The following is a 17,701-nucleotide window of genomic DNA, read 5'->3' on the forward strand; positions in this document are numbered from 1 at the left end:
TAGCCAATCCACCAAGAGTTTACAAGGCTCTTTTTCGTTTACATATTAGGCCACATCCTAATATGCAAAGGAGCCTAATATGCAATGGCCTAATATGCAAAGGAGCTCCTGCTAGAATTCCACCCCTGCAAGTTGGAAACAATAAAAGAAGATCCAGAGATCTGTTCTTTCAAATACCCTCTTTCTAGAACCCTTCCTATCTTCTCTCCCTTATCTCCTCACAGCCAGCCAGAAAGATAATGAAATATATCGGTCGAGGATACCCTGAAATTGATACCTCCAAGTATATAAATAAAACCTAGAGACATATGAAGATAAATAATTGCGGGAAAGTCACAAAATGGAAACAAAGGAAGGGGGAGAGGACTGCATAGTTAATAACCAGGCAAGCCTTCCTCTTTCTCCTGCAGACCTACATTACAAGCATGCGGGTTCTATTAACCAGAGAAAGTTGCCACAGGTTTTTTTTTTAAACTAAAACCTTGCCAGGTAGAGATTAGGAACAATGAGAGGAGGGGGAAACGTTCCAATCTTTCCAGATGTTAGTCAATGTGTTTGGGGAGGTGGGGGTGGGACCTTTTCCAGAGCAGCGGCTATCCCACAGAGACCCACACTAGCACATTGTGAAATGTGAGGCCGATCCAGTTACAACAAAGCTGGCTCCACAGAGTCCATATCGCACAGAGCAGGGGAAGGGTTAACCGGAGAGGTTGCACTTTAACCGGGGGAAGATTATGGAATGTTTATCCAGCGTTCAGATTTCCTGTTTGAGTGTTTGGATTTCCTGAAATCTCCTCTATCACTCCAAGGGGGTGTCCAGTGAGTGGCCCTTTTCTTTGTTTGTTTTAACCCCCTTTCTGCTCACATGGGTAGACTTTCCTTCCGGCCGCTGTCCCAATTTCGTTTGTGTCTCCTTACCAGCCAGAGCTTTTATGGATGCAGTTTACTGCCACTGTTAGGCTCTCTGAGAACATCTGGGCACCGCTGGAATTTGGATTTTCTTTTCTTTTAAACCAGCCAGCAAATATTAACACGTTCCTGGAGAGGAGGAGGAGTGTGACCTATTCCCCTCCCCCCCCCCAAAAAAAACTGCCAGTGGGAGGGGAAAAAATTATTTTCACATTTGTTTTTAAGCAATGGAATAATGGCCTTCGACTTGGTGGACACTTTTGGAATGGGAGTTCAAACTGGACAAGTCTCGGTGAGTTCCCAGTGCTGCTTTTTTATATATATAGTTCATAATGCAAAAGAAAGAAAGAAAAAACTTGGGCTGTTTCACAAAGTGCAAATTGAAAATCAGAAGTGGCTATACTGGTATACTCTTTCCCATTTCAATGGCCTCGAAATGCATGCTCCTTTTCTTGCACGGAATTCTTTCTCAGGGCGACTTGAACAAGAAAGGTCTCCTTCGCTCTGCACATATATACCCGGCCTGTGAATCAGCCCTGCTCATGGGGAAAGAATGCCACTCATTTTGAAGGACTTCTCTGCTGAACAAAGTTTTTCAGAACTGGGTTTGTTGAGAAGCTACACGTTCAATTCCGTTGCCCCAGTACTGGTGGAAAAAACTCATAATTCACAATAGGGTTGTTTATTATCCCCCCCCCCCCCAACCAATAAGTGGATTCTTACAGCTGAATGGGATTTGTATTCTTTCAATATTTATTTATTTTATTAGATTTGTATCCTGCCCTCCCCACCGAAACAGGCTAAAGGTGGCTTAAAGGCCTTGATGCAGATTGCCTGTTTAGTGTTTGTTTGTTTTTTAAATTCAGGGCAACACATGTGCCTTTTTCTTTCTTTTTTTTTGTTTTTGTCTCTTCTCAAATATTTCTGGGCTTAAAGCGAAAGTTGGAAGAAATGCGAGGGGCACAGAAGGGGCTAACTTTATACACAGGGTTCACACTAACAATTTGATAGTAGAAAAAGCAGAGCTTTTTTTGAGCAGGAACGCACTGGAACACAGTCTAGGCTGGTTTGGTGTCAGGGGGTGTGGTCTGATATTCAAATGAGTTCCTGCTGGGCTTTTTCTTTAAAAGTCCTGTGCAAAACAAAGGCTATGTCAGGGGTATGTGGTGTAATAGGAAATGAGTTCCTGCTGGGCTTTTTAAAAAGCCCTGAGAACAAAAGTTTCCCAAAACTCTTAATCTTTCAAGTCAGACTATGAGAGTGGAGTGCTCTTTGCAAGGTGAGTATTGAAGAGAATGCTTGTGAAAAAGAACATGGTGGTCTGCAGGGGTGGAATTCTTGCAGGAGCTCCTTTGCATATTAGGCCATGCCCCCCCCCCCCTAATGTAGAACTCCAAGAGTTTTCAAGGCTCTTTTTTGTAAGCTCTTGGAGGATTGGCTACATTAAGGGTGTGTGGCCTAATATGCAAAGCAGCTCCTGAACTTAAAAATTAGAGAGAGATCTTGGAGTCATGGTAGATATCTCACTGCAAATATTGACTCAGTGTGCAACTGCAATAAGAGAAAGGCAAAAGCCATGCTGAGGATTATTAGGAAGGGAATTGAAAACCTATCAGCCAGTATCATAATGCTCCTGTATAAATCGATGTGGCGGCTTTATTTGGAATTCTATGTGCAGTTCTAGTCACCACACCTCATAAAAAATATTATAGCATTGGAAAAGGTGCAAAAAAGGGCAACTAGAATTATTAAGGGGATGGAATGCTTTCCTTATGAAGAAAGGTTTTAAAAGAAAGGTTAGAGCTCTTTAGCTTGGAGGAACGATGGCTAAGGGGAGACTGGATAGAAGTTTATGCATGGAACAGAGAAGGTAGAGAATGAAGTACTTTTCTCCCTTTCTCACATGATACAAGAACTTGTGGGCACTTAATGAAATTGATGAGCAGTAGGTTTAGAACGGATGAAGCACTTCTTCACACAAATGTAATTAACAATGTAGACTTCACTGCCACAGGAAGTGGTGGCGGCTGCAAGCATAGACTTCAAGAGGGGATTGGATAAACATATGGAGCAGAGGTCCATCAGTGGCTATTAGCCACAAGGTTTAGATGGAACACTGTTCCATCTGTTTATCTCATTACATATACTTAACCCATTTTCACTATATTTTATCGTATTCTTTTTTTCTAATGGCAAACTAGAATGATGTTTACATGTTAAATAGTAAATTATGTGGACAAGAACATCACTATCCAATGTATTTGTCTTGTAGCTGTATTGACATACTCAAACAGGGATATTGGCTGCTTATCTCACACTAAACCCATCTTCTACTATATTTTAAAGTATTTTTCTTCTGTTGGCAAACTATATGTATGTTACAAGCTAAAAGGTAAATTAGTTGGATGGGGAAAACTTCTGAGAAAGAAATGCCCTCCTTTCTTTGGCCCAAGCTTATACAATAGAGTGATTAACAGACATTCTCACATTTTGATATATTACTGTTTTATTGCTTTCGCATGCTCATGCTACTCAGATCAAAGGTTTGCTCAGTTTGTTAATTTTACTCTTCTGTCATTGGATCTTAAATTTGTACCATTTTGCATTCTAAACCACCGCCTACCAGCTATATGTAGCTCTGCTCACTGTATCTGATTCCTCGTCTGATGAAGTGTGCTTGGTGCACAAGAAAGCTTACGTTCTTAAAGATACACTTGACTCCTACTTTGTTCTACTGTTTGCGGCAGTGATGCTCTGTATTCTTGGGGGGAGCAACAGTGGGAGGGCTTCTGTAGTTCTGGCTGCACTGGTGGGCCGCTTGATGGCACCTGGGTTTTGGCCACTGTGTGACACAGAGTGTTGGACTGGATGGGCCATTGGCCTGATCCAGCATGGCTTCTCTTATGTTCTTATGTGACACAGAGTGTTGGACTGGATGGGCCATTGGCCTGATCCAGCATGGCTTCTCTTATGTTCTTATGCTCCTGAGGAGCTGTCAAAAGCCTACTCAACGAAACCATTTCCTTGCTGTGGTTCAACATATGATGTCTAGAGGAAAAGAGAGAGAGAGAAAGGAGTGTGGGCTTGCAAATTTAAGCTCTTTTCCTTCCCACAAACTTGTTTCGATGCCATTTTTATTGCTGATGTATTGCAGGGAGGGAAGAGAAAGCTGCTGGGAGCTTTAGATATGGAAAATTGAGATTCGTTTTTGAAATGGAGCCAATGGTGGCTTTATCCAGCATATGGATCTTCGCTCATGTGCGTCGCCCCACCGAAGCTCTGCAAAAGGCATGTTCTTGGTGCCTCAGTAAGAGCCAATTTAAACAATGTGGTGTGTTTCATTCCCAGTTCTGGGCTAAACCTCAAGGATAATGTGTTGCCAGAAAGCATGGGCATCCATTCACATGCCTGGGTGCGATGGCCACACTGTGGATTCAATAATGCTCCAAGCTGCAAACCTGGCTTTTCAAGGGGATTATAACCTTGCTCCTTGCTCCATCCCCAAATTCCCCGGATATTTCTTGAACTGGACTTGGCAACCCCACTTATTTGCCTCCTCCTCCCCAGCTTTCTGGTGACCCTGAAGCGGAGGGAGGGCCTCCAAACCAGGGGATCCCCGGCCCCCACTAGAGGATTGGCAACCCTAAAAATAAGAGATGTTGTAGAACCGGAGAGCCGTGATATTGCTTGGAGAACCATCATTGCTAGCAGAATAAAGAGCATCCTCTCGGTGGGTCACTTGGAAGGAATGCTAAATATCTGGGCTTCATCTGATTCTCTTTGATCAGCGGCTCTGGCAAGGAGCAGCTCTTTTTGGGGACAACGCCAGGACCTTCTGGTTTGGATTAGGCCAGGCGCACTGTGGGAATTGGCTTTCTGGTGGTATTTTGGTATTTCCTCTCTGGGTCACACCCTGCCCTAGAAAATGAGGGGAAGAGCTGAGTAGAGTTCTTGTCTCATGCTGCTGGAGGGCTCTAAGAATGCTGACTCCTTCCAGGTAGACCAAAGCTGGAGTGGGACCTTTAAGGCCAGCAAAGTTTCATTCTAGGTTGAAGATTTTTGGGGTATGCACTCTTCTCCGGATACATTGAAACAGACTTCCTTAAACCTTACATATAAGGGGGGGTGGGCTCAAGGTTGACTCAGCCTTCCATCCTTCTGAGGTCGGTCAAACGAGTACCCAGCTTGCTGGGGGGAAAGTGTAGATGACTGGGGAAGGCAATGGCAAACCACCCCGTAAAAGGTCTGCTGTGAAAATGTCGTGATGCAACGTCACCCAGAGTCAGAAAGAAGAGGAAGATGATATTGGATTTATATCCTGCCCTCCACTCCAAAGAGTCTCAGAGCGGCTCACAATCTCCTTTACCTTCCTCCCCCACAACAGACACTCTGTGAGGTGGGTGGGGCTGGAGAGGGTTCTCACAGCAGCTGCCCTTTCAAGGACAACTTCTGCCAGAGCTATGGCTGACCCAAGGCCATGCTAGCAGGTGCAAGTGGAGGAGTGGGGAATCAAACCCGGTTCTCCCAGATAAAAGTCCGCACACTTAACCACTACACCAAACTGGCTCTCCAGAAACAACTGGTACTTGCACAGGGGACTACCTTTATGAACACATATAGGTTCGTCTCACAGTCACACACATATTAGAAACTGAAGAAGAAAAAGATTGGATTTATACCTGCCCTTCAGTACTCAAAGGAGTCTCAGAGCGGCTTACAATCTCCTTTCCCTCCCCCTCCCCACAGCAGACACCCTGGGAGGTAGTTGGGACTGAGAGAGTTCTCCCAGAATTGCTCTTGAGCAGAACAGCTTTGAGAGAACTTGCCTCTAAAGTCATTCCTGGCAACCAACCCCTGCCCTCTACCAATGAGAGCAAATAGTAAGGATGCCCATATTCAGGGCTTTTTTTGTAGCAGGAACTCCTTTGCATATTAGGCCACACACACCCCTGATGTAGCCAGTCTCCCTGGAGCTTACAGTAGGAGGATTGGCTACATCAGGAGAGTGTGGCCTAATATGCAAAGGGGTTCCTGCTACAAAAAAAAGGCCCTGCCCATATTAAATACAATTAATGTGAGGTTGCAAAAACTGTGATATGTTCAGCCTGGGCAAAAGCCTAAGGATGCATCCTTATGTTACATATAGAACCATAGAATTGAAAGGGACCTCCAGGATCATCTAGTCCAACCCCCTGCACAGTGCGGAAAATTCACAAGTACTTCCTCCTAAGAAGCTGCCTTATGCAGAGCTGGTTCAGATAGTTCCGGTAGGGTTGCCGACCCCAGGTGGGGAAATTCCGGGAGATTTCTAGATCTCAGTCCAGTAGCACCTTAGCGGCCTTGCCCTGGATGGCCCAGGTTTGCCAGATCTTGTCAGATCTCAAAAGCTAGGCAGGGTGGGATCTGATTAGTATCTGGATAGGACAACATCAAGGAAGCCCAGGGTCATGACGCAAAGGCAGGCAATGGCAAACCACCTATAAATGGCGATAGTATTATTCGGGGGGGGGGGGTTTTGTAGCAGGAACTTCATTGCATATTAGGTAGGGTTGCCAAGTCCAATTTAAGAAATATCTGGGGACTTTGGGGGTGGAGCCAGAAGACCTTGGGGGTGGAGCCAGGAGACATTGGGGTGGAGCCAAGATCAAGGCTGTGACAAGCATAATTGAACTCCAAAGGGAGTTCTGGCCATCACATTTAAAGGGACAGCACACCTTTTCAATGGCTTCCTGCCATAGGAAATAATGAAAGATAGGGGCACCTTCTTTTGGGACTCATAGCATTGGACACCCTGGTCCAATCGTTTTGAAACTTGGGGGATATTTTAGGGAGAGGCACTAGATGCTCTACTGAAAATTTGGTGTCTCTACCTCAAAAAACAGCCCCCCCAGAGCCCCAGATACCCGCGGATCAATTATCCATTATTTTCTATGGGAATAAATAGCTATAGGGAATAATAGAGTCCCCAGCAGACATTTCCCTCTCCTCCCCCCGCTTTCTGACGACCCTGAAGCGGGGGGAGGGTCACCAAACCGGGGGATCCCCCGCCCCCACCTGGGGATTGGCAACCCTAATATTAGGCCACACACCCCTGATGTAGCCAATCCTCCAAGAACATACAGGGCTCATTCAGCAGGGCCTACTGTAAGCTCCAGGAGGATTGGCTACATTAGGGGTGTGTGGCCTAATATGCAAAGGAGTTCCTGCTATGAAAAAAAAAAAGCCCTGGCTAATTTAAAAGAGAACTTTTATTTAAAAATGGGCTGATTACCCACTCGCCTTGCTCCAGTCTCCTTGCTCCTTTTCCAGCGGCACTTCTGCTGGATTTCGCACAAACTGCCCCGGGGGGGGGGGGGGTGAGTTGTCCCGCCTCTTTTCAAATTCCCTCTGCTGCAGGCAGGATCCTCTGAAAACCAATTTCTGCCTGCTGCGGAGGGAACTTGAAAAGAGGCAGAGCAACTTGTCGCCCTGGGGCAGTTTGTGCGAAATCCAGCAGAAGGGCCACAGGAAAAGGAGCAATGAGACTGGAACAAGGCGAGTGGGGAATCAGTCTCGATGCATTGATGGGGTATGTCTCCGGGGAAAAAAATAGCTAAAACATACAAAAATATTCCAAATAAGTGTTGGGAATGTGAGCAACAAGTATGGACATTTTGTCATTTACGGTGGACATGCTCTAAGCTAGAAAGTTCTGGATACAAATGCATTCTGTTAATCAGACAATTTTAGAGACCAATATACAATTGAAACCATTAACGCCAATAGAGGTCGTCTCTCTCTCTCAATTGAAACCAAAGACCTTTTTGCTAAGATTAATGGATGGCCAACTGGAAAAAACACATGGAATTTTATTTCTGCATATGACAACGGCGGCAAGACTATTTTATACTCAGAAATGGAAATGTTTGGCATTACCTACAATAGAAGAATGGATAGTGAAGATGATGGATCTTGCCAGGGCTTTTTTGCAGCAAGGACTCATTTGCATATTAGGCCACTCCCCCTGATGCCAAGACAGCCGGAACTGCATTCCTGTGCATTCCTGCTTAAAAGACGGAGAAGCCCTGGTTGTGGGATTGGGTTTTTTGTTGTTGTTGTTTTTTTTAGTTCATGGAGATTTATCGCACACTTTGTGCTCTATATCCCCAGTGCAAAGTCAGCCACACCAATTTTTTGCGTTTTGTACAGCACAGACAGCTCTGTGCTCTGAATCACATGTTGCTGTTGTTTCTAATTTCTGTAATTTAGGGGATGGACGGTGGCTCAGTGTAGTTAGGGGAGGGATGGTGGCTCAGTGGTAGAGTATCTGCTTGGTAAGCAGAAGGTCCCAGGTTCAATCCCCAGCTTCTCCAACTAAAAAGGGTCCAGGCAAATAGGCATGAAAAACCTCAGCTGGAGACCCTGGAGAGCCGCTGCCAGTCTGAGTAGACAATACTGACTTTGATGGACCAAGGGTCTGATTCAGTATAAGGCAGCTTCATATGTTCATATAGCCCACTTTTGGCTTGTATCGTGGGGCAACTGCTCAACAGATCATTGCTTGGAATGACTCAGTGTGGTTGCCATGGTGAAAGGCCCCGTTCCAAGAAGCAAGGGCTCCAAGCTGAAAATCATCCATAGGTCATAGTGATACTTCCTGAAGCCAGTACAGGCTATTGGAACATAGGGCTGCCAATCCCCAGTTGGAGGTGGGGGTAATCCCCCAGTTTGGAACCCCTCCCCCAACTTCAGGACTTCAGAAAGTGTGTGTGGGAGAAAATGGCTGCCGGGCACTACATTATACCCTATGGAGACTGGCCCCATAGGGTATAATGGAGAATCAATCTATGAGTATTTGGGGGAGCTGTTTTTTGAGGTAAAGGCACCAAATTTTCAGCGTAGCTGCTGCTGCTTCTCCTTGAAAAACTCTCCAAGTTTCAAAAAGGGGGACCAATACTATGAGTCCCCAAAGAAGATGCCTCCATTATTTCCAGTGGAGGAAAGGCATTTAAAATGAACACTGTCCCTTTAAATGTAACAGGCTGTAGAGTTCAGTTGCACTTCTTCCCTCCCCTCTTCCAGAGCCCCTTAATAAGTCCCCCGCCAGCTTGTCAGCCTAACCTGGCAACCCTGTTGGGACATCTAGTTTGGTATTGTCTAGAGCAGATATTCAGAATCTCAGGCAACAGTCTTCTTCAGGGCGTACAAAGCAAATGCTCTTCTGCATGGAATGGCAAAGGTTTCCTTTCTCACGATACAAGAACTCATGGGCACACAATGAAATTGCTGAACAGTCAGGTTAGAACAGATAAGAGGAATGGTGATTAACACATGGAATTCACTGCCATAGGAGGTGGTGGTGGCCGGAAGCAAAGCCAGCTTCAAGAGGGGATTGGATAAACCTATGGAGCAGAGGCCCATCAGTGGCTATTAGCTGCAGCGTATTGTTGGAATTCTCTGTCTGGGGCAAGTGATGCTCTGTATTCTTGATGCTTGGGGGGCACAGTGGGAGGGCTTCTAGTGTCCTGGCCCCACTGACAGACCTCCTTCGCCCAAAGGGTGATTAACACATGGAATTTACTGCCATAGGAGGTGGTGGCAGCTACAAGCATAGCCAGCTTCAAGAGGGGATTGGATAAGCATATGGAGCAGAGGTCCATCAGTGGCTATTAGCCTCAAGGTATAGATGGAACTCTCTGTTTGGAGCAAGTGATGTTCTGTATTCTTGGTGCTTGTGGGGCACAGTGGGAGGGCTTCTAGTGTCCTGGCCTCACTGGTGGACCTCCTAATGGCACCTGGTTTTTTGTACACTGTGTGACATAGTGTTGGATAGGCCAGTGGCCTGGTCCAACATGACTTCTCTTACGTTCTTATGTTCTCTTATGGTCTTAATGATCCACAGGTTCTTATTCTGATACCACCTCACATGGTCCACACTTATGGGTTCAGATTCAGGTGGGTAGCCATCTTGGTCTGAAGCAGCAGAAGAAAAGTATGAGTCCCGTGGCAAGACCAACAAAGTTTAATTTGGGGTATACACTTCCGTATGCATGTTCACTTCTTCAGGTACATTAAAACAGTTTTCCTCAAGTCTTATATGAACATATATGAAGCTGCCTTATACTGAATCAGACCTTTGGTCCATCAAAGTCAGTATTGTCTTCTCAGACTGGCAGCGGCTCTCCAGGGTCTCAAGCTGAGGTTTTTCACACCTGTTTGCCTGGACCCTTTTTTGGAGATGCCGGGGATTGAACCTGGGACCTTCTGCTTCCCAAGCAGATGCTCTACCACTGAGCCGCCCACTGTCCCTCCCCGAAGGTCTTGCTAGAGAGAGGGTGAGGAATACATCACAAGGAAGGATATATCGCAGCTGGTTGAATGAGCTTAACAGCCATCTGACTTGGGGCTGGTGGAGGAGGGTTGTGTAGATCAGAACCTGCGAGGTCCCTGCATCACCGGGGTTGTTAGCATGCTGGGGGTGGGGAGATCTTGAATGCTCACTCTCTCCCTTCCTTTGTTCCTTTGTGTGCTCCCTGGTGCTTCTCCGAGATTACCAAAAAACTCATAATGGAAGAAGAAGAGAAGGAGGAGGAGATGATGATGATGATTGGATTTATACCCTCTGCCCTTCACTCAGTTCCCCAGAGCAGCTTACAATCTCCTTTCCCTTCCTGTCCTATGACTGCCCCAAGGACACCCAGCCGGCTAAGTTTGGAGGAATGGGGAGTCAAACCCAGGTCTCCAGATTACAGTCCGCCACTCTTAACCACTATGCCACAGCCGGTTAGGCTGAACCAGCTTGTAAAAAATCCCCAACGTTTTAAAAATGGAAAACCTAAGCAATAGAGGAGCTTGTAGACCAATGAAGGGGGTGTGGGGGCGAGAACCATGGACCATTGGCCAAGATGGCTATCCAAGAGTAAATACAGGTTGAAGAATCTCCTATTTAAATTTTAAAAAAAAACACCCAGTGCGGAACTGACCAATAAGAAGAGAACAACCACACTGCAAAAAAAAAAAAAAAGACCAGGACATTTTGGCATGGTGACACTATCCATGTTTTCTCATTCGCATGCAGAATACACGATTCCCAATAGAAAAATCGGAGGCGGGGAAAGGTATGGAATGCAGACACAGGTTTGAAGTGAAGCCCTGCCAACTGGACTTCAGTGAAAACTGGCAGTAAGCTTGAGTGCACAACAGGCCTATGAGGAGATCTTTGGGTCAGAAGTCAGCAGCGGAGGATCCCACCAGAAGCCCTGGGTTCCGGTAGTTCCCCCACTTGACGGTATACTGATGCCAGCCTAGAGTTGCCAGGTGCAATCCTCATGCCAACAGGGGAATTTGGGGGCTGTCCGGGAGTGGGCAGGGATGTCCCTGACACAATGACATCATGTAGAAGTGATGTCATCGCATTGGCAAAATTAGGAGCAATGCTCTGTTTTTTGATTAAAATTAGGCTCAGACCATAAGAAGGAGATGAAGAAATTGTATTTATATACCGCCCTGTACTTTGTATCTCAGAGTCTCAGAACAGTCACAATCCCCTTTACCTTCCTTCCCCACAAGAGACAACCTTTGAGGTGGGTGGGGCTGAGAGAGCTCTCCAGAAGCTGCCCTTTCAAGGACAGCTCTGCGAGAGCTATGACTAACCCAAGGCCATTCCAGCAGCTGCAAGTGGAGGAGAGGGGAATCAAACCCGGTTCTCCCAGATAAGAGTCCATGCACTTAACCACTACAACAAACTGGCTTATAGAGTTTTACCCAAATAGTAGGACATTACTGGGTGTCTTCACTGATGTGATGACATCACTTCTGCATGGCATCATCATATTGGGGATGTTGCTGTATGATGTTGCTGTTGGGGGGCGGGGCTTCCCCCGTCAGTCCGCTAGCTGGTGCCAGAGAAGCCCTGAAAAACAGGGAATTTCCTACCTAGACTGGGGGTCTGGGTGGGAGCCCTACACTGGTCCCATATTTGCTTATGGCTAGATATAGGGCTTTTTTGTAGCAGGAACTCCTTTGCATATTAGGCCACACCCCCAGATAAGAACATAAGAGAAGCCATGTTGGATCAGGCCAATGGCCACTTCACTGCTTACTCTCAACTCCAAATCATTTATGAACAAGTTAAAGAGCATGGGACCCAGTACTGAACCCTGCGGCACCCACTGCTTACCATCTTCCATTGCGAAAATTGCCCATTTATACTCACTCTGTTTCCTATTAATTAGCCAGTTTTTGATCCACAAGAGGACTTGTCCTTTTACTCGATGACTCTTGAGCTTACTAAGGAGCCTTTGATGAGGAACTTTATCAAAAGCTTTCTGGAAGTCAAAGTAAACAACATCTATTGAGTCCCCTTTGTGCACATGTCCCTCCCTCCCTCCCTCCCTCCCTCCCTTCCTTCCTTCCTTCCTTCCTTCCTTCCTTCCTTCCTTCCTTCCTTCCTTCCTTCCTTCCTCCCTCCCTCCCTCCTCCCTTCCTCCCTCCCTCCCTCCTCCCTTCCTCCATTCCTTCCTTCCTTCTATCAAACATCTGATGTGTATTCTATGTGGCTCTTACACTAAGCAAGTTTGGCCACTCCTGGTGTAAAGCTTGGATAAAACCTTGGCGAAACTAGGCTGCTCTTGCATTGAGCAGGGGGTTGGACTTGACGGCCTGGATGACTCCTTCCAACTTTACAATTCTCTAATTCTATGAACCCAATACAAAACCTCGATGCAGAAAGATTGCTGGTTTTGCCTTTATGGTATAGCTGACTCCCCTGGCCCCCCAAACAAAGCATTTCTGGAAAAACAGTAATCAAAATTATATCAGAAACATTGAGCATATAATTAACATCCGATCCCCTGATTCGTTTGCTTAATTTTGTACAACGCATGTTAAGCCGGAGCGATCGCATGTACCAGCGTTAAAAACCTGTCTGCAGCTTTAAGGCCGGTGTCTTTGCTCGATAGCGAAAAGTACAAATATGTCCTTTTCAGCGGGAAAGGTTACCAAACGTGTGGGAGTTAATGCCCCTTGTCACATTAACAGCTTATCAACGGATCGCCAGCGAAATGTATAACATTAAGAGAAGTTTGAAGCCGGCGGAGGCATAATTAACGAATCGCACCCCACCCCCTCCTGTGATGCTTCGGAAATGCTGAATTTAGTTCCATCATCTGGAATGTGCATGCTTTATATTTAGTCATGACATGGTGAGAAAGTTTTCTCCGCAAATGATCGTTCCCTCCTAAAAGTAGGCTGAGGCCACTTTCACACATGTCCAAACCTCCGCATTGGCGCTTTTAACTCATCGAGGTTTGTCAAATGTTCCTCACAACTTTTGGCTGTATGTCTTAAGTGTCTATCAGCAGTGCAGTCAAAAGGGTCCATAGTACTAGGTTTTCAGCTAGGGAGGGGGATTGGGAAATTTCTGGAGATTGGGGGGTGGAGGGGCTTCAGCAGGGTAATATCCCATAGAGCAAGGGTGGCCACACTGGCTCAGGAGTCACATGTGGCTTTTTCACACCCATTGTGTGGCTCTCAAAGCCTCCACTGCCCCATTGGCCAGCTCGGAGAAAGTAGCCTGTTAGGGAAGGGTGGAATATAAATTTGATAAAATAAATAATAAAATAAATTTCTCTCTATAAATCACTTTTCCAAGCCAAGCCAGCCAGTGGCTTGGAGAATGCATTTGAAGTTAAAGTTGCTTTCTTTCCACCTCTCTCTTCTCCTTCCTTATTTCCAAATGAAGAGCCAGTTTGGTGTAGTGGCTAAGTATGCAGACTCTTATTTGGGAGAACTGGTTTGATTCCCCACTCCTCACTTACAGCTGTTGGAATGGCCTTGGGTCAGCCATAGCTCTCATAGACCTTCTTCCCCTGTAGTGGTCAAGTGTGCGGACTCTTATTTGGGAGAACAGGGTTTGATTCCCCACTCCTCCACTTGCAGCTGTTGGAATGACCTTGGGTTACCCATAGCTATCGCAGGAGTTGTCCTCGATAGGGCAGCTTCTGGGAGAGCCCTCTCAGCCCCACTCACCTCACAGGATGTCTGTTGTGGGGGGAGAAGGTATAGGAGATTGTAAGCTGCTCTGAATCTCTGATTCGGAGAGAAGGGCAGGGTATGAATCTGCAGTCTTCTTCTTCTTCTCCTCCTTCCTTCCTCTCAAACATCTGACAATCATGTATATGAACATATGAAGCTGCCTTATACTGAATCAGACCCTTGGTCCATCAAAGTCAGTATTGTCTTCTCAGACTGGCAGAGGCTCTCCAGGGTCTCAAGCTAAGGTTTTTCACACCTATTCCCCTGGACCCTTTTTTGGAGATGCCGGGGATTGAACATGGGACCTTCTGCTTCCCAAGCAGATGCTCTACCACTGAGCCACCGTCCCTCCCCTAATGTCTTGCCGCTCTCAAACATCTGACATTTATTCTGTGTGGCTCTTACGTTAAGCAACTTTGGCTACTCCTGCCATAGAGTAATTGTAATTCTGGGAGATCTCCTAGGGTTGCCACTCCTAGGTGGTGGCTAGAGAGTTCCCCGGATTAAAATTGACCTCCAGGCGACAGAGATCTGTTCACCTGATCAGTTGATCCAAACTCAGGACCCTTAGACTTCTGCCTCTATGCTAGATACCTTCCATGATCTTTTGCTGCCTCTTTCACAGATATTCCAATAGCTAGCTTAAAAAGAAATGGCTCTGGGCAAGATGACTCATCGCATACCTATACCTTGAGAAATGTTTCAAGAGCTTCTTTGCCGATATTTTGCTTTCCCCGAGCGCACCACCTCCGAGCTGGGTGTTTTGGGGTTTTTTACGCTTCACCACATGGCTCTGCTAAAAGGTTGGGTTACCGCCTTTGGCAGAGATCAACAGAGCACCTGCTGACCCGTTCAATTATTCAAAGGAAATGTAACTGAGATATGCATCTCTTGCAATGCACAGATGGCCGCATTCCCTGCAGTTGCTTTTGACGGCAGTGCCCTCCCATATTTGGGCTGGCATCCGCATGCACCTGCCTGGGTTTTTAAGGTTATGCAAACAGCACCACTGCGCAGTCACGAGAAGAGCCGGGGTTTACCAAAGTGGCCACATCGCCTTGCTAGAATTGCCAGTAGGGTTGCCAATCCCCAGTTGGGGAGAGGGGATCCCCCAGTTTGGAGACCCTCCCCCCACTTCAGAAAGGCAAATGTCTTCTGGGCACTCCATTATACTGTATAGAGACTGATTCCCATAGGTTATAATGGAGAATTGATCCGTGGGTATCTGGGGCTCTAAGAGGAATGTTTTTTGAGGTAGAGACACCAAATTTTCAACATAGCATCCAATGTCTCTCCTCAAAGCAACCCCCAAGTTTCAAAAAGATTGGACCAAGGGGTCCAATACTATGAGCCCCCAAAGAAGGTGCCTCTATCCATTATTTACAAATGGAGGGAAGGCATTTAAAAGGCACACAGTCCTTTTAAACGTGATGGCCAGAACTTCCTTTGGAGTTCAATCGTGCTTGCCACACCCTTGCTCCTGGCTCCACCCTCAAAGTCTCCTGGCCCCCACCCCCAAAGTCCCCAGATATTTCTTGAGTCGGACTTGGCAACCTTAGTTGCCAGCTCCTGGCTTAGAAATTCCAGAAGATCTGAAAATGGGGAGGGGGATTGGGGGAGGGGAGGAACCATCCTGCCATACAGCCCACCTTCAAAGCAGTCATTGTCACCAAGGGGACTGATCTCTTGACCAGCTGGAGATCAGCTGTCATTCCAGGTGACCTCTGGACCCCTCCTAGAGGTTGGCCAACCCTACCCAGGGCTGGCCCTAGACGGTCTGGCACCCTGATGTCGCTCAGTCGCACAGTCGAGTCTGACTCTTTGCGACCCCATGGACCAAGTCACACCAGGCCCTCTGTCTTCCACTATCCTCCAAAGTCTGCTCAAATTCGTGTTAGTTATATCAGTAACGCTGTCCAGCCATCGCATCTTTTGCCGTCCCCTTCTTCTTTTGCCTTCTGTCTTTCCCAGCATCAGGGTCTTCTCCAGGGAGTGCTCCCTTCTCATTGGGTGGCCAAAGTATTTGAGCTTCAGCTTCAGCATCTGACCTTCCAGGGAGCAGTCTGGGTTGATTTCCCTTAGGACTGACTGATTGGATCTTCTTGCAGTCCAAGGGACTCTCAAGAGTCTTCTCCAGTGAGTTGTCCCTTCTCATTTGGTGGCCAAAGTATTTGAGCTTCAGCTTCAGCATCTGACCTTCCAGGGAGCAGTCTGGGTTGATTTCCCTTAGGACTGACTGATTGGATCTTCTTGCAGTCCAAGGGACTCTCAAGAGTCTTCTCCAGTGAGTTGTCCCTTCTCATTTGGTGGCCAAAGTATTTGAGCTTCAGCTTCAGCATCTGACCTTCCAGGGAGCAGTCTGGGTTGATTTCCCTTAGGACTGACTGATTGGATCTTCTTGCAGTCCAAGGGACTCTCAAGAGTCTTCTCCAGCACCACATCTCAAAAGCAAGGCTAACTACTGGCTTATGTCACAGCTCACAACTGCTTTCTGAAAGTCTTTAGAGAACAGAGAATTGATCTGTGGGTATCTGGGGCTCTTGGGGGGGGGGATGTTTTTTGAGGTAGAGACACCAATTTTCCACATAGTATCCAATGTCTCTCCTCAAAACAACCCCCAAGTTTCAAAAAGATTGAACCAGGGGGTCCAATTCTATGAGCCCCCAAAGAAGGTGCCCCTATCCATTCGTGCAAATAAAGACTTTCAGAAAGCAGTTGAATTGAGGACTGCTACCTCAGGAAGGAATCTTAATCATTGGTACTGCTTGAATCTGTCAACAAGAAGGAGGTAATGGACAGCAGAATTTGGTACCTTATTTTCAAGTATCCAGAGTCGGATTAAGCACTGGAATTATGGTTATGGACTTTGGATTCATTAGAAGTTTATGTGGAAAGTCAAATGTTTAAAGCATTTATTTGCAGTATATAATGACACGGCGTTTGTTGTTTATTTTACCTCCTGGAGGCTGGCAGCCCTAGGCTAGGTTTGCCAACTCCTGCTGGTGAAATAACTGGAGATTTGGGGGTGGAGCCCACTGAGGGTGGAGTTTCAGAGCGGGAAGGCGGGTGGAGTAGAAGAAGGCCATTCAGCCCATCCTCCCACGCATCCGTTTCCTCCACGGGAACTGATTTCTGCAATCCGACAGCTGTGCTGATGGTTTGAACTTAAACGTGATCATGAGAGGGAGGGGTAGGAAGGGCTGCATCGGTACTTTGTTCTCGTGGCCCTTTCTTACATGTCCAGGGAGATGTCGTTCACCACTTTGGAGTGAGGCAGCAAATTTTCTCCAGGTCACTTTGGCCAGGGGTTATTCTTTTGGGGGGGGGGGGCATCTTCTGGGTGTGAAGCGCGTTGCACTGTGGGTTGCGAGGGGGAGGTATTTGTGAATTTCCTGCACTGTGCAGGGGGTTTGACCCTGGAGAGCCCTTTCCATTCAATTAGGGTTGCCAGCTTCCAGGTGGGGCCTGGAGATCTCCCGCTTTCCCAACTGATCTCCAGATGGCAGAGATCAGTTCCCCTGGAAAAAATGGCTGCTTTGAAGGGTGGACCCTAGGGCATTGTACCATGCTGAGGCCCCTCCCCTCCCCAAACTCCACCCTCTCTTGGATCTACCCCCCTAGTCTCCAGGTATTTTCCAACAGAGACCTCGCAACCCTAAACTCAATGATTCTATGTCCTGGAGGTTGGCAACCCTGTTTCTGGCTAGCAGATGACATGGTGGTGGTGGGGGGGGATGTTGTCAGATTTTAGATGCATGGATTTAAAAAAAAAAAACCC

At 46.8% G+C, this 17,701-nt stretch overlaps 1 protein-coding gene across 5 annotated transcripts in view; it reads left to right on the forward strand.

Annotated features, from left to right (window-relative positions):
* The first annotated feature begins 737 nt into the window (after positions 1-737).
* Positions 738-17,701, forward strand: part of ASAP1 (ArfGAP with SH3 domain, ankyrin repeat and PH domain 1) — a 219,472-nt gene continuing 202,508 nt past the window's right edge. For 2 of the 5 annotated variants that reach the window (XM_060243205.1, XM_060243209.1), the window contains exon 1: positions 741-1,201. The gene's annotated coding sequence lies outside the window, so the exon portion shown is untranslated. Of the gene's footprint in view, positions 1,202-17,701 lie in introns of all 5 variants that reach the window. The other 3 variants (XM_060243206.1, XM_060243210.1, XM_060243208.1) reach the window with 2 other exon arrangements.

Source organism: Heteronotia binoei, chromosome 7, assembly GCF_032191835.1.
Source record: "Heteronotia binoei isolate CCM8104 ecotype False Entrance Well chromosome 7, APGP_CSIRO_Hbin_v1, whole genome shotgun sequence".
NCBI lineage: Eukaryota > Metazoa > Chordata > Lepidosauria > Squamata > Gekkonidae > Heteronotia > Heteronotia binoei.